The sequence below is a fragment of the Balaenoptera borealis genome (assembly GCF_965194805.1).
Source record: "Balaenoptera borealis genome assembly, chromosome: 2".
NCBI lineage: Eukaryota > Metazoa > Chordata > Mammalia > Artiodactyla > Balaenopteridae > Balaenoptera > Balaenoptera borealis.
In genome coordinates, this window is record NC_138867.1 from 167,860,310 (window position 1) to 167,875,003 (window position 14,694).

Below are 14,694 nucleotides of genomic sequence, written 5' to 3' on the forward strand. Positions count from 1 at the left end.
ATGCAAATCAAAACTACATGAGGTATCACCTCACACCAGTTAGGATGGGCATCATCAGAAAATCTACAAACAACAAATGTTGGAGAGGGTGGAGAAAAGGGAACCCTCTTGCACTGTTGGTGGGAATGTAAATTGATACAACCACTATGGAGAACAATATGGAAGTTCCTTAAAAAGCTAAAAATAGAATTACCGTATGATCCAGCAATCCCACTACTGGGCATATACCGAGAGAAAACCATAATTCAAAAAGACACATGCACCCCAATGTTCATTGCAGCACTATTTACAATAGCCAGGTCATGGAAACAACCTAAATGCCCATTGACAGATGAATGGATAAAGAAGTTGTGGTACATATATACAATGGAATATTACTCAGCCATAAAAAGGAACAAAATTGGGTCATTTGTTGAGATGTGGATGGATCTAGAGACTGTCATACAGAGTGAAGTAAGTCAGAAAGAGAAAAACAAATATCGTATATAAACACATGTATGTGGAACCTCTAAAAATGGTACAGATGAACTGGTTTGCAGGGCAGAAATTGAGACACAGATGTAGAGAACAAACGTATGGACACTAAGGGGGGAAAGCCGCGGTGGGGTGGGGATGGTGGTGTGCTGAATTAGGCGATTGGGATTGACATGTATACACTGATGTGTATAAAATTGATGACTAATAAGAACCTGCTGTATAAAAAAATAAATTAAATTAAATTCAAAAATTAAAAAAATATATTAGGACACACAAACTAGCAATACATAAAAATGGTAATAATATATGATAACCATGTTGGGCTTTTCCAGAATACAGATTATTTTAACTCTAAAAATAATGTGATTCACCACATTAACAGATTAAAGAAGAAAACACACACACACACACACAATCTCTTCAGGTAGTAGATCTGTCCCAATGTCATGGCAACTAGAACAAGAGCTTCAAAGAAGGATCAAAGGACCACTCTGCTGTTTGTGCTGTCATTGATTGCTCTGTGTATTCTCTCCCGAACTTCCATGTATTCCTGTTCATGCTTTACAGCTGTCAGCGCCACTGTGAGCTCATTAATCATTTCTTCTAGCTTGTTCTGGTGAGCTTCTGTTTCCATGTCTTGTCCTTTGGGGGCCTCCTCAATATCAGTGGTGAACATCACTATTTTTGGAGTCATGTTGGACATCCTTTTGCTAAAACAAAACTTACATGTTCCATCCATGTGAGCAGCAAATGTGTATTTCCCACTGGACTCCCAGTCTCCTTTATAAATTCCTTTATTATCAGGCCCTGTACTCTCCACGTCCATGTCCAGGAAGACGCCCTCAGCCACCTCGAAGATGAGGCCCATCTTGGTGCCCGAGGTGACCCGCTTGAAGAAGCACTCCTCTGCATGCGCGTCAGTGCTGACGAAGTAGTCCGAGGCCATGGCCAGGATGGCGGCCAGGAGCACCAGCAGCTCAGCGAGCGTCACCATATTGGGGTTGGGGCCGAAACCAGGACCAGGACTGCGACCTCCAGAGCCACCGTCACCGCCGCCACCGGGGTCATCTCAGCTGCCGCCACCTCAGCCCATAAGTTTGTTTTCTACATCTGTGACTCTATTTCTGTTTGTAAATAAGTTCATTTGTACCATTTTTTTTTAGATTCCACATATAGGCAATATCATATGATATTTGTCTTTGTCTGTCTGACTTACTTCACTCAATATGACAATCTCTAGGTCCATCCATGTTGCAGCAAATGGCATTATTTCATTCTTTTTATTTTTTTATGGCTTAGTTATATATCGCATTTTCTTTATCCATTCATCTGTCGATGGACATTTAGGTTGCTTCCATGTCTTGGCTATCATAAATAGTACTGCAATGAACATTGGGGTGCATGTATCTTATTTTATATTTTTAAAATTAATTTTTGTTGGAGTATAGTTGCTTTAGCATGTATCTTTTCAAAGTAGCATGTGTACTTTTCAAGTATATTCTCCAGATATATGCCCAGGAGTGGGATTGCTGGATCATATGGTAGCTCTATCTTTAGTTATTAAGGAACCTCCATACTGTTCTCCATAATGTTTGTACCAATTTACATTACAACCAACAGTGTAGGAGGGTTCCCTTTTCTCCACACCCTCTTCAGCACTTACTGTTTGTAGATTTTTTGATGATGGCTATTCTCACCGGTGTGAGGTGATACCTCTTTGTAGTTTTGATTTGAATTTCTCGAATGATTAGTGATGTTGAGCATCTTTTCATGTGCTTTTTGGCCATCTGTATGTCTTCTTTGGAGAAATGTCCATCTAGATTGTCTGCCCATTTTTTGATTGGGTCATTTTTTTTTATATTGAGCTGCATGAGGTGCTTTGTATATTTTGGAGATTAACCCCTTGTCTGTCACTTCATTAGCAAATGTTTTCTCCCATTCTATGGGTTGTCTTTTCTTTTTGTTTATGGTTTCCTTTGCTGTGCAAAAGCTTTTAAGTTTCATTAGGTCCCATTTGTTTATTTTTGTTTTTATTTTCCGTACTGTAGGAGGTGGATCAAAAAAGATATTCCTGCAATTTATGTCAGAGAATGTTCTGCCTATGTTTTCCCCTAAGAGTTGTATAGTATCTGGCCTTACATTTAGGTCTTTAATACATTTTGAGCTTATTTTTGTTTATGGTGTTAGGGAGTGTTCTAATTTCATTCTTTTACATGTAGCTGTTCAGTTTTCCCAGCACTACTTATTAAAGAGGCTGTCTTTTCTCCATTGTATATTCTTGCCTCCTTTGTCATAGATTAGTTGACCATAGGTGCATGGGTTTATCTCTGGAGTTTCTATAGTGTTCCATTAATCTATATTTCTGTTTCTGTGCCAGTAACAAACTGTTTTGATTACTGTAGATTTGTAGTATAGTCTGAAGTCAGGGAGCCTGATTCCTTCAGCTCCGTTTTTCTTCCTCAAGTTTGCATGGGCTATTCGGGGTCTTTTGTGTTTCCATACAAATTGTAAAATTTTTGTTCTAATTCTGTGAAAAAAGTCATTGGTAATTTGATAGAGATTGCATTGAATCTGTAGAGTGCTTTGGATAAGATAGTTATTTTGACAATATTGATTCTTCCCATCCAAGAACATGGTGTATCTCTTCATCTATTTGTGTCATCTTTCATTTGTTTTATCAGTGTCTCAGAGCTTTCAGAGTACAGGTTTTTTGCCTCCTTAGGTAGGTTTATTCCTAGCTATTTTATTCTTTTTGATGCGATGGTAAATGGGATTGTTTCCTTAATTTCTGTTTCTGATCTTTTGTTGTTAGTGTATAGAAATGCAGCAGATTTCTGTGTATTAATTTTGTATCCTGCAACTTTACCAAATTCATTGATGAGCTCTAGTAGTTTTCTGGTAGAGTCTGTAGGATTTTCTATGTATAGTATCATGTCATCTGCAAACAGTGATAGTTTTACTTCTTTTCCAGTTTGGACTCCTTTTATTTCTTTTTCTTTTCTGATTGCTGTGGCTAGAACCTCCAAAACTATGTTGAATAAAAGTGGTGAGAGTGGACATCTTTGTCTTATTCCTGATCTTAGAGGAAACGGTTTCAGTTTTCACCACTGAGAATGATGTGAGCTGTGAGTTTGTTGTATGTGGCCTTTATTATGTTGAGGTACATTCCCTCTGTGCCAGCTTTCTGGATAGTTTTTATCATAAATGGGTTTTGAATTTTGTCAAAAGCTTTTTCTGCACCTATTGAGATGATCATATGGTTTTTATTCTTTGTTAATGTGGTGTATCTAATTGTTTGATTTGCTTATATTGAAGAATACTTGCATCCCTGAGATAAATCCCACTTGATCATGGTACATGATCCTTTTAATTTGTTGTTGGATTCAGGTTGCCTGTATTTTTTTGAGGATTTTTGCATTTATGTTCATCAGTGATGTTGGCCTGTAATTTTCTTCTTTTGTGGTATCTTTGTCTGGTTTTGGTATCTGGGTGGTTTCTGAAGCTCATAGAATGAGCTTGGGAGTGTTCTTTCCTCTGAAATTTTTTGGAGTATCAGGAGGATAGGTATTACTTCTTCTCTAAATGTTTGAGGGAATTCGCCTGTGAAGCAATCTGGTCCTGGACTTTTGTTTGTTGGAAGTTTTAAAGTCACAGTTTTGATTTTAGTACATGTGATTTGTCAGTTCATATTTTCTATTTCTTTTTGGTTCAATCTTGGAAGCTTGTACCTTTCTAAGAATTTGTCCATTTCTTCTAGGTTGTCCATTTTATTGGTGTATAGCTGCTTGTAGTAGTCTCTTATAATCCTTGTATTTCTATGGTATCAGTTGTAACTTCTCCTTTTTCATTTCTAATTTTATTGATTTGAGCACTCTCCCATTATTTCCTTATGAGTCTAGCTAAAGGTTTATCAATTTTGTTTATCTTTTCAAAGAACCAGCTTGTAGTTTCATTGATCTTTTCTATTGTTTTCTCCATCTCTATTTAATCTATTTATGCTTTGACCTTTATGATTTCTTTCCTTCTACTAACTTTAGGTTTTGTTTGTTCTTCTTTCTCTAGTTACGTTAGGTATAAGGTTAGACTGTTTATTTGGGATTTTTCTTGTTTCCTGAGGTAAGATTGTATTTCTATAAACGCCCATCTTAGAACTGCTTTTGCTGTGCTCCATAGGTTTTGGATTGTCGTGTTTTCATTTTCAATTGCCTCTAGGTATTTTTTGGTTTCCTCTTTGATTTCTTCAGTGATCCATTGATTGTTTAGTAGCATACTGTTTAGCTTCCATGTGTTTGTGTTTTTTACAGATTTTTCTTATAATTTATTTCTCATCTCATAGCATTTTGGTTGGAAAAGATGCCTATATGATTTCAATTTTCTTAAATTTACTGAGGCTTGCTTTGTGGCCCAAGATGTGAACTATCCTGGAGAATATTCCATGTGCACTTGAGAAGAATGTGTATTCTGCTGCTTTCAGATGGAATGCTCTATAAATAGCAATTAAGTCCATCTGGTCTAATGTGTTATTTAAGGCTTGTGTTTCCTTACTGATTTTCTGTCTGGATGATCTGTCCATTGGTGTAAGTGGGGTGTTAAATTTCCCTGCTATTATTGTGTTGCTGTCCATTTCCCCGCTTATGGCTGTTAGCATTTGCCTTATATATTGAGGTACTCCTATGTTGGGTGCAAATATATTTACAATTGTTATATTTTCTTCTTGGATTGATCCAATGATCTTTATGTAGTGTCCTTCCTTGTCTCTTGTAACAGTCTCTATTTTAAAGTCTATTTTTTCTGATATGAGTATTGCTACTCCAGCTTTCTTTTGATTTTCATTTGCAAGGAATATCTTTTTCTATCCCCTCACTTTCAGTCTGTATGTGTTCCTAGGTCTGAAGTGGGTCTCTTGTAGATAACATATATATGGGTCTTGTTTTTGTATCCATTCAGCCAATCTATGTCTTTTGGTTAGAGCATTTAATCCATTTATATTTAAGGTAATTATCAGTATGTATGTTCCTATTGCCATTTTCTCAATTGTTTTGGATTTTTGTTTTGTTGGTCTTCTTTTGTTCTCTTCTCTTGTGATTTGATGACCATCTTTAGTGTTGTGTTTGGGTTGCTTTTTCTTTTTGTGTGGGTATCTATTGTTGTTTTATGGTTTGCAGTTCCCATGAAGTTTTGATATAGCAGTCTGTATATGTACAAGGCTGTTTTGAGTTGCTGGTCTCTTAATTTCAAATGCATTTCCCATTTCCTGCATTTGTACTCTCCTCTTTACATGGTTGCTTGTTTTGATATCATATATGTATATGATAATCCCCTACTATTACTTTATGTTTGCCTTTACTCATGAGCTTTCCCATTTGTGATTTTCTTGTTTCTAGTTGTGGCCTCCTTTTTTTCCCTCTTGCTTAGAGAAGTTCCTTTAGCATTTGTTGTAAGGCTGGTTTGGTGGTGCTGAATTCTCTTAGCTTTTGCTTGTTTGTAAAGCTTTTGATTTCTCCTTCAAATCTGAATGAGAACCTTGCTGGGTAGAGTATTCTTGGTTGTAGGTTTTTCCCTTTCATCACTTTAGATATATCATGCCACTCCCTTCCGGCCTGTAGATTCTGCTGAAAAATCAGCCAATAACTTTATGGGGATTCCCTTGTATGTTGCTTTTCCTTTGTTGCTTTTAATAATTTTTCTCTGTATTTAATTTTTGTGAGTTTGATTAATATGTGTCTCAGTGTGTTCCTCCTTGGGTTTATCCTGTATGAGACTCTCTGTGCTTCCTGGACTTGGGTGGCCATTTCCTCTCCCATGTTAGGGAATTTTTTGGCTATAATCTCTTCAAATATTTTCTCAGGCTCTTTTCCTTTCTCTTCTTCTCCTGGGACCCCTATAAGTTCAAGTTCCCTTGTTTCTCCTGGAATTTACCTCTACATTTCCAAATTAAATAAAACAAAAGCAAAAGCAAACATGTTGCTATTTTTCTACTTTAAGATATTAAATATTGACAATGTTTTATCCATGGTTTCATTTGTTTATTTTTTTTAAATTTAGGAAATATTTGGTACAATGGTTAGGAAGTATAACTTGGTCTCCTTCTTTGTAGAATGCAGAAAGTACTAGTAACTACCTATTGATTTGTGAGGATTAAATGAGCTAAAGTACAAAAAGCACTTAGAGCAGTGACAAATATAACCACTATACAAGTATTAGACATTATTATACCATTATTGTCATTATTTTTTTATCTCCGTTCTCAATCCAATCCTCAACACTCCCTCCACCCCACCCCACCCACCACCAGTGGTAACCATTCTCCTGGATTCATGTTGGTGTTTTTAATGTTGTCCCAGAAGTCCCTGAGACTGTCCTCATTTCTTTTCATTCTTTTTTCTTTATTCTGTTCTGTGGCAGTGGTTTCCACTGCTCTTTCTTCCATGTCACTTATATGTTCTGTCTCAGTTATTCTGCTATTGATTCCTTCTAGTGCATTCTTCATTTCAGTTATTGTGTTGTTCATCTCTGTTTGTTTTTTCTTTAAATCTTCTATGTATTTGTTAAGCATTTCTTGTATCTTCTTGGTCTGTGCCTCCATTCTTTATCTGAGATTTTGAATTGTCTTTACTATCATTACTCTGAATTCTTTTTCAGGTAGATTGCTTATCTCCTCTTCATTTAGTTGTTCTTGTGGTTTTTTTCTTGTTCCACTGTCTGCAACATACTTCTCCGTTGTCTCATTTTGTCTAACTTTCTGTGTTTGTGGTTTCCTTTCCACAGGCTGCAGGATTATAGTTCTTCTTGCTTCTTGTGTCTGCCCCCTGGTGGCTGAGGTTGGTCCAGAGGCTTGTTTAGGCATCCTGGTGGGAGGTACTGGTGCCTGCCCTCTGGTGGGTGGAGCTGGGTCTTTCCCCTCTGGTGAGTGGGACCATGTCAAGGAGTGTGTTTTGAGGTGGCCATGAGCTCAGCACGACTTTAGGCAGCCTGCCTGTTGCTGGGTGGGGCTGTGTTCCTATCTTATTGGTTGTATGGCCTGAGGCTTTCCAGCACTTGGAGTCTGCAGGTTGTAGGGTGGGGCCAGGTCTTGGTGCTGAATTGGGGACTCCAGGAGAGCTCAGGCTGATCAATATTCCTGGGGGCCTCTACTACCAGTGTACTTGCCCCCACAGTGAGCTACAGCTGACCTTTGCCTCCCTGGGCGACCCTCCAAAACCCCTAGGTAGGTCTAGCCCAGGTTCTTATGGAGGTACAGCTTTGTGCTGGGTCCCAGTGCACATGAGACCTTGTGTGTGCCCTCCAAGAGTGGAGTCTTTGTTTCCCCCAGCCCTGTGGGGCTCCTACACTAAAGCCCCACTGACCATCAAGTCTAAATGCTCTGGGGGCTCTTACCCCCAATGCCAGACCATCAGACACTCTTGGAGGGCTATTTTTATGTGAGAATGTCCCTGTGTAGCCTGTGTGGGTTTAATATTTTTTCGTGCAAGGACTGTTTTTAGTATAGAAGTCTGCTACTTCTTTCCTCAGTTTATGCTGCCATTATCCCCTTGATAGAAGGTGTGACTGATGTTGTGGTGACCAGAGCCTGCACTGGATATTGAGCAGGGCCTCCCTTTTGCTCTGTGGTTGTCACTGCCCTGTCAGGGGCTGGGTCTGCTCCCTAGTTGTTGGAATAGAGGCCCCCAGATCTGTTTCATAGCTGTGTTTCTGATCAGCAGTGTGAGGTAGGTGGGATTGAAGCACTCCCACTGGGAGAGAAGATACTGAGTATTCCTCCTCTGGAAATGTTCACCTGTGGGTGTGCTCTGTTGTGTCACCTTTCACCTGTTGTGTGAACTCTGATTACACTGTTGTTAGCACTGCTCTCGGCCCCATCTTAGCTGTGAGTATGCCAGCAATTGGTCCTGGTGTCTCTCAGGTGTTGTTTTCAGCAGACCACCAGTAGAGACCCACTGAAGTCAGGTCCCTGGATTGCAGTAATCATGGATCTAGACCTGCTCTGGGTGAGTGGGGGCAACTCAGACCCTAGCCTGGCCCAACCCCTGCATGTACGTGCCCACAAAGTCCATAGCTGCTAAAGCTAGACCTGTCTTGGCTGTGGGAGCACTCATTGTCTGTTCAGATGTTCTGCAGGTGCTGAGTTTACAAAGTCGGTAGCAGTGGTGTAAATCTGCAATTTGCACAGCCGTGAGATATTTCAGCTCTTCTTCCTTAGTTGCATGGCCCCTGAGGTTCAGCTGTGGTTTCAGCCCCACCTCTGCATGTCGGCCACCCACAGGCATCTACTCCCAAGGATTCCCTGGAGCACAAAAGCCCACCCTAGGGGGGATGGGGTGCGGAGGAGGAGGCGGCAGCCAGGGCCATGAGAGCCTGCCCTGGTGGGAGCCCTTTCTAGTGCCCAGGGAGGCAGGGGCCAGTGCATGGAGATAGAGGTTGCAATGGCAGCTCTGCCCTTTGCACATCATTCAGCAATGGCACTTTGCTTCTATGGCAGTCTGGACTTCGTCCACGAGCATTCCTGGTTGCAGAGCTCCTCACTCCTGTCCCCTCAGTCTATCTCTGTACAGCCAACAGCAGCCCTCTCCCTGGGTCTGCTCTCCAATCCCTGTGTTCCATCACCCAGACCCCATCCACACCAGCAGACACATGTCTCAGGCTGGGGCACACATGGCTGTGGCACAGACTATCTGTGTAGGTCTCACTCTGTCCTGCCTGCCACAGATTGGTTGCTGCGCTCTCCTCTGAGCCCTGGGAGCCCCTCTTCTGTTCTAGCTGATCTCCCTGCTGCTGAGGGGGCTTCCCCAGATGCAGGAACCTCTCCTCTCCTTCAGCTCCTTCCCAGGGGTTGAGGTTCCGTCCTGCTTCATCTCCTCTTCCTTTTCCCTTCTTCTTTTTTTCATCCTACCCAGTTACACGGGGATTTTTCTTGTCCTTTTAGGTGTCTAAGTTCCTCTGCTAGTATTCAGCAGGTGCTCTGTATTTTTCCACTTGTAGTCTTTTTTTTTTTTAAAGATTTAATTTAATTTTTATTTTTTTGGCTGCATTGGGTCTTTGTTGCTGCGTGCAGACTTTCTCTAGTATGGCAAGTGGGGGCTACGCTTCGTTGCGGTGCGCAGTCTTCTCATTACGGTGGCTTCTCTTGTTGCGAAGCATGGGCTCTAGGCGTGCAGGCTTCAGTAGTTGCAGCACGAGGGCTCATTAGTTGTGGCAAACAGGCTCTAGAGCTCAGGCTCAGTAGTTGTGGCGCACGGGCTTAGTTGCTCTGCGGCATGTGGGCTCTTCCCAGACCAGGGGTTGAACCTGTGTCCCTTGCATTGGCAGGTAGATTCTTATCCACTGAGCCACCAGAGAAGTCCCTGTGGATGTATTCTTGATGCATATGTGAGGAGAGGTGAACTCCCCATCCTCCTACTCCTCCACCATCTTGACTCCTCTGAGTAATCTTAAACTATATTCAACATTCTTTTTTAATATAAATTACTTTATTTATTATAGTAATTATATCTTTACAATCAAAGTTGTTTTATCACTATGTTCTGTTAACATGAAATTAAATGGTAGTTATAAGCAAATTTGGTTGCCTAGGAAACAATAATTGTATATTCAGTTTAACAGAAATAAAAGAATTCGTGTCTGAAAATGCAAGATTGTTTGTTACATAGCCTTTGGCCTTGCAATTACAGTACAAAAAAGTTCAATTTCAAAGTGACAATTACTTGTGCTGTTTGAGCTTTAAGGGTTGGAATGTTAAGTACAACATCAGCTCCTTAAAGAAAAAGAAAAGTGATCTATGTCTCCCCTGCAAGAGAGTATTTAGATTTACAATTAACATGAAAATCTTGTATCAGACTTCAGTGGGAGATTCTTCAGCATACCTTATCCAGCATATTCATAATCCTATACCTGGTACGTACCTTGCCAACCTCACTTTCCCACATATGGAAGTACAGGTTCCCACGTACACACGGTGATAGAAAATAGAATACACTAAGTTAGCACTCTAAATTTCAGTTCTAAGTCTCCTTGTTGATACTAGTATGTACGTATGCAGGCCATAATAAGATAGACTTGGACCTGGGACCCTTTACCAGAGTGCTTGCACTTGCACCTGGACAAAAGTCTCCTCCAGCAACAAAATACAAAGAAACTAAATGGGACTAAAAATAACAACACTCATGTGCAATTGGGGCAATTATGAACAATAAACCATAAAAAGGGCACAAATTAACAGCCACTTCTGAGGTTCCCTGAGCAAAAGCAGGATACTGGGCATGATCCCCGCACACAGCACCACCAAATGGGTGGGCAGACCACCTAAGTCATCCCTCTGGCTGGACCCACTGGTCTGCCCCACCCTCACTCCATTTAAGGAACCAGCTTGCTCCTGCTACCCTTTGGGGGGTGAGCAAGGGAATCTTTTACTTGTTTTTGCTCCCTCATGTCCCACCAGTCCCAATAAAGCCTTGCCTGAATTTCTCATCTGGCCTCATAAATTTCTATTGATTAAAGAGTTCAGCAACCCAGGCTGGTATCAGTAATACTACTCCACGAGATGCAGACAGCAAAAAATACATTCCAGGATTTTGGAGGTAGTTGAGGGGAAACAAAAGCACTGATGAGCTAGAATCAATAAGGATGTTAAGCTGCCAACCACTAAAGTGTTAATTTGTTCCTTGGCTGAGGTTTCTCGGCAGAGGCCTGTGGTCCAAGCCACTGGTGCCTTGGGTCCTGGTAGAAAAGTTCTCCTTTAGGGTGTTGCTTCACTCTCCCCAAGCCCACTCAAAGCCTAGTCAGCATTACCTCCCAAGATCTCAGGTCCATGCCTCCAAACGCAGAAACCCTGGGTGGGCTGGGATGTCCCAGGGCAGTGGATGGGCACTCAGAACTGGGGCTCCCTAAAGCCCAGCTCTTCTCCCCACCTGGAGCAGCTAGGCAGCCCTGGTGCCACACCCCCACCTGGATCCTGTGCAGAGGCTCAGGGCCCAGGCAAGACTTGTGGGGAATGTGGAGACCTCCAGGGCCGGCTCTCAATTATCTTATTGAGATTTTTTTTAATGTTACTTCAAAGAACTTAAGTGGAAAAGGCTTTTGTCTAACCTGTGAACTGGGAAATATCAGAAATCAAAGTTTGGTTCTCAAAAAAAAGGTTTTTCCTGTCTCTATCTACTGTAAAGGCCTAGAAAGAATGACAATCCAATAGCAATAACAAATTATGGTCTCTAAGTAGCATTTAATAAAAAAAGTTTCCATAGAGAAATGGCTGATTACAAATCCAAGATAGGGAGTTCACAAAATAAGTCCGATGCTTGAAAGCTGGAAAGCTATCCATGACTACTGGGTCATGACAAAAGGACATAGGGGGCTTCCCTGGTGGCGCAGTGGTTGAGAATCTGCTTGCTAATGCAGGGAACAAGGGTTCGGGCCTTGGTCTGGGAGGATCCCACATGCCGCGGAGCGACCAAGCCCGTTGGCCACAACTACTGAGCTTGCGCGTCTGGAGCCTGTGCTCCGCAACAAGAGAGGCCACGATAGTGAGAGGCTCGCGCACCGCGATGAAGAGTGGCCCCCGCTTGCCGCAACTAGAGAAAGCCCTAGCACAGAAACGAAGACCCAACATAGCAATCAATCAATCAATCAATCAATAAATCTTAAAAAAAAAAGGACATAGGAACCAACTTGAAGAGTTTCTGTTGGACAAAGATGGAACGATTTGGGCATCAAAAAAGAATATTAACTGCAATGGATTGAAATGCATCTGATGCCAGAAAAATCTGTTTACTTGTGCTTCTGGCTAAGACAGAGTAAAAGGAACTAGAGTTATCTTCCCACCTTAAACAACAGCAATAGCAACAAACACAGATGAAATATATGAAATAATATTTTCTAGACACAAGACATCAGGTGACAAAGGACATTGGTTCCTGAGAGACAAGAAACAAAGGAGAAGAGCCCTACAAAACTGTCCAAGCTTACTTCTTTGACAGAGTTTTCAGGTCAAGGCACAATAAAAGCATTTGCAAAACCCAACATCCATTTCTGATTAAAAACACTCACCAAACTAGAAATAGAAAGGAGCTTCCTCATCCGCAATGTTAACAGTAGGTTTTACAGCTAACATCGTGCTTGATGATAAAAGACAAAATGCTCTACAATCAGGAACAACACAGGGATGTCACTCTCATCACTTCTATTCGTCATTTTAGTGGAGGTTCTAGTCAGTGCAATAGGGCAAGAAAAAGAGAGAAAAGGCATCAAGATTGGTAAGGAAAAAGTAAAACTACCTTTATTTGCAACCAGCACATATTCTTTATAGGAAAATCTGAGGGAATCTACAAAAAGCTTACTAGAACTAGAAAGTAAGCTTAGCAAGATTGCAGTATACCACTAGGTTGCAGTCAGCCACTATAATTCGGAAAAGGCAAGGAAATGGATTCTAATCTAGAGTCAGCGTGAGTTCGGCTCAGTGAAACAAATTTTTTGGACTTCTGGCCTCCACAACTATAGGAGAACAAATTTATTTTTTTTAAGCCACTGAATTTCAACAGCAATACACCTATTACAATTATTTAAATAATTTTTAAAAAGATAATACAAAATGCTGGTGAAATGTGAGGCAACTAGAACTCTCATACTTTGGAAAGCAGTTTGTCAGTTTCTTATAAAGTTGAACATACAGTTATCATATGACTCAGAAATCTCACTTCTAGGTTACTCAATAGAAATGAAAATATATGTCCATACAAAAATCTGTATGAAAATCTTACAGCAGCTTTATGCATAATAACCCGTAATTGGAAACACAAATGTCCAGCCACTGATAAATGAATAAACAAACTTTGGTACACATTTTTCTTAAAAAAAACCACTACCGTTACATGCAATAATGTAGATGAATCTCAAAAGCATTATGCTAAGTGAAATAAGCAAGACAGAAAAAGGATACATAGTATATAATTCCCTTTATACAACAAACAAGAAAATGCAAAACTATATGGACAGAAATCAAATCAGTGGTTCCCTGGTGCAGGGAGTAGAAGGAGGAAGAAGGGATTGACTGCCAAGGGGCACAAAGGAACTTTTTGTGGTGATGTATATGTTCTCCATCTCGATTTTTCTGGCAGCTACATGACTGTAGGCCAAGATTCAACAAACTACATTGAAAATGGGTGTATTCTACTGTAAGTAAATTATGCTTCAATAAACCTGAATTTTAAAAATGAGTACATCCTTGAAAAAAAGCAATTAATATAATCACTCATATTAAAAAATGAAAGGAGAAAGGGACTTCCCTGGTGGTCCAGTGGTTAAAACTCTGCGCTCCCAGTGCAGGGGGCCCGGGTTTGATCCCTGGTCAGGGAACTAGATCTCACATGCCACAACTAAAAGATCCTGCATGCTGCAACGGGGATCCCACGTGCCACGACTAGGACCCAGTGCAGCCAAATAAATTAATAAGTATTTTTTTAAAAAATTAAGGGGGGCCCAGTCTTACCTAAGGGGCCCCACACTTTTAAAAAAATGAAAGGAGAAAAATCACATGGTCATCTAAATAGATGCAGAAGTTTCATGAAATTCAACATCCATTCATAATAAAAATTTGCAGCAAATTAGGATAGAAGGGAACTCAATCTGATACTGGAGTTCTATCAAATACCTCCAACTTACCACCATTCCAAATGATGAAATAGTGAAAAAAATTTTCCTTTTGAGATCATGAATAGGACAATGGTTCTGGTATCATCCCTTCTATTTGAGTTTTTTAAGAGCTCATAAACAATCAAGAGTGGTTAAAAAATAATTTAAAGGCATAAGGATTTAATGAAAGGAATCACATTATTTGTAGGTGATATGCTTCTGTAGATACACAATCCAGCATATTCTACTGATAATTATTAGAATTAATGAGTTAGTGAAATTGATAGCTATAAAACTGATATAAAATAATTTGTTTTCCTATATATCAGCCACAAACTATCAAAAAGTGAAATTAAAGAGACACCATTTACAATAGCATCAAAAATATGCAGTCCTTAAGAATAAATCTAACAAAGATGTTCAAGGCCTCGATGAAGAAAATTATAAAACTTTATCGGCAGATGTTCAAAAAATTTAAACAAATGGAGAGAGAGACCATGTTCACAAATTATAAACCTAAAAATTGTAAGTATGTTCAATTACCCCCAAAAGATTTACCAATTCAGTGCAATCCCAACAGGTTGTTTGCTGAAGTTA

General features: G+C 40.3%; 1 pseudogene across 1 annotated transcript; it reads right to left on the reverse strand.

Moving 5' to 3' along the window:
- Window positions 1-171: 171 nt before the first annotated feature.
- LOC309624017 (transmembrane emp24 domain-containing protein 2 pseudogene) lies at window positions 172-7,512 on the reverse strand (annotated as a pseudogene). The gene has a single exon. The product of its transcript is annotated as a transmembrane emp24 domain-containing protein 2 pseudogene (transcript).
- Between the last annotated feature and the right edge of the window lie 7,182 nt (window positions 7,513-14,694).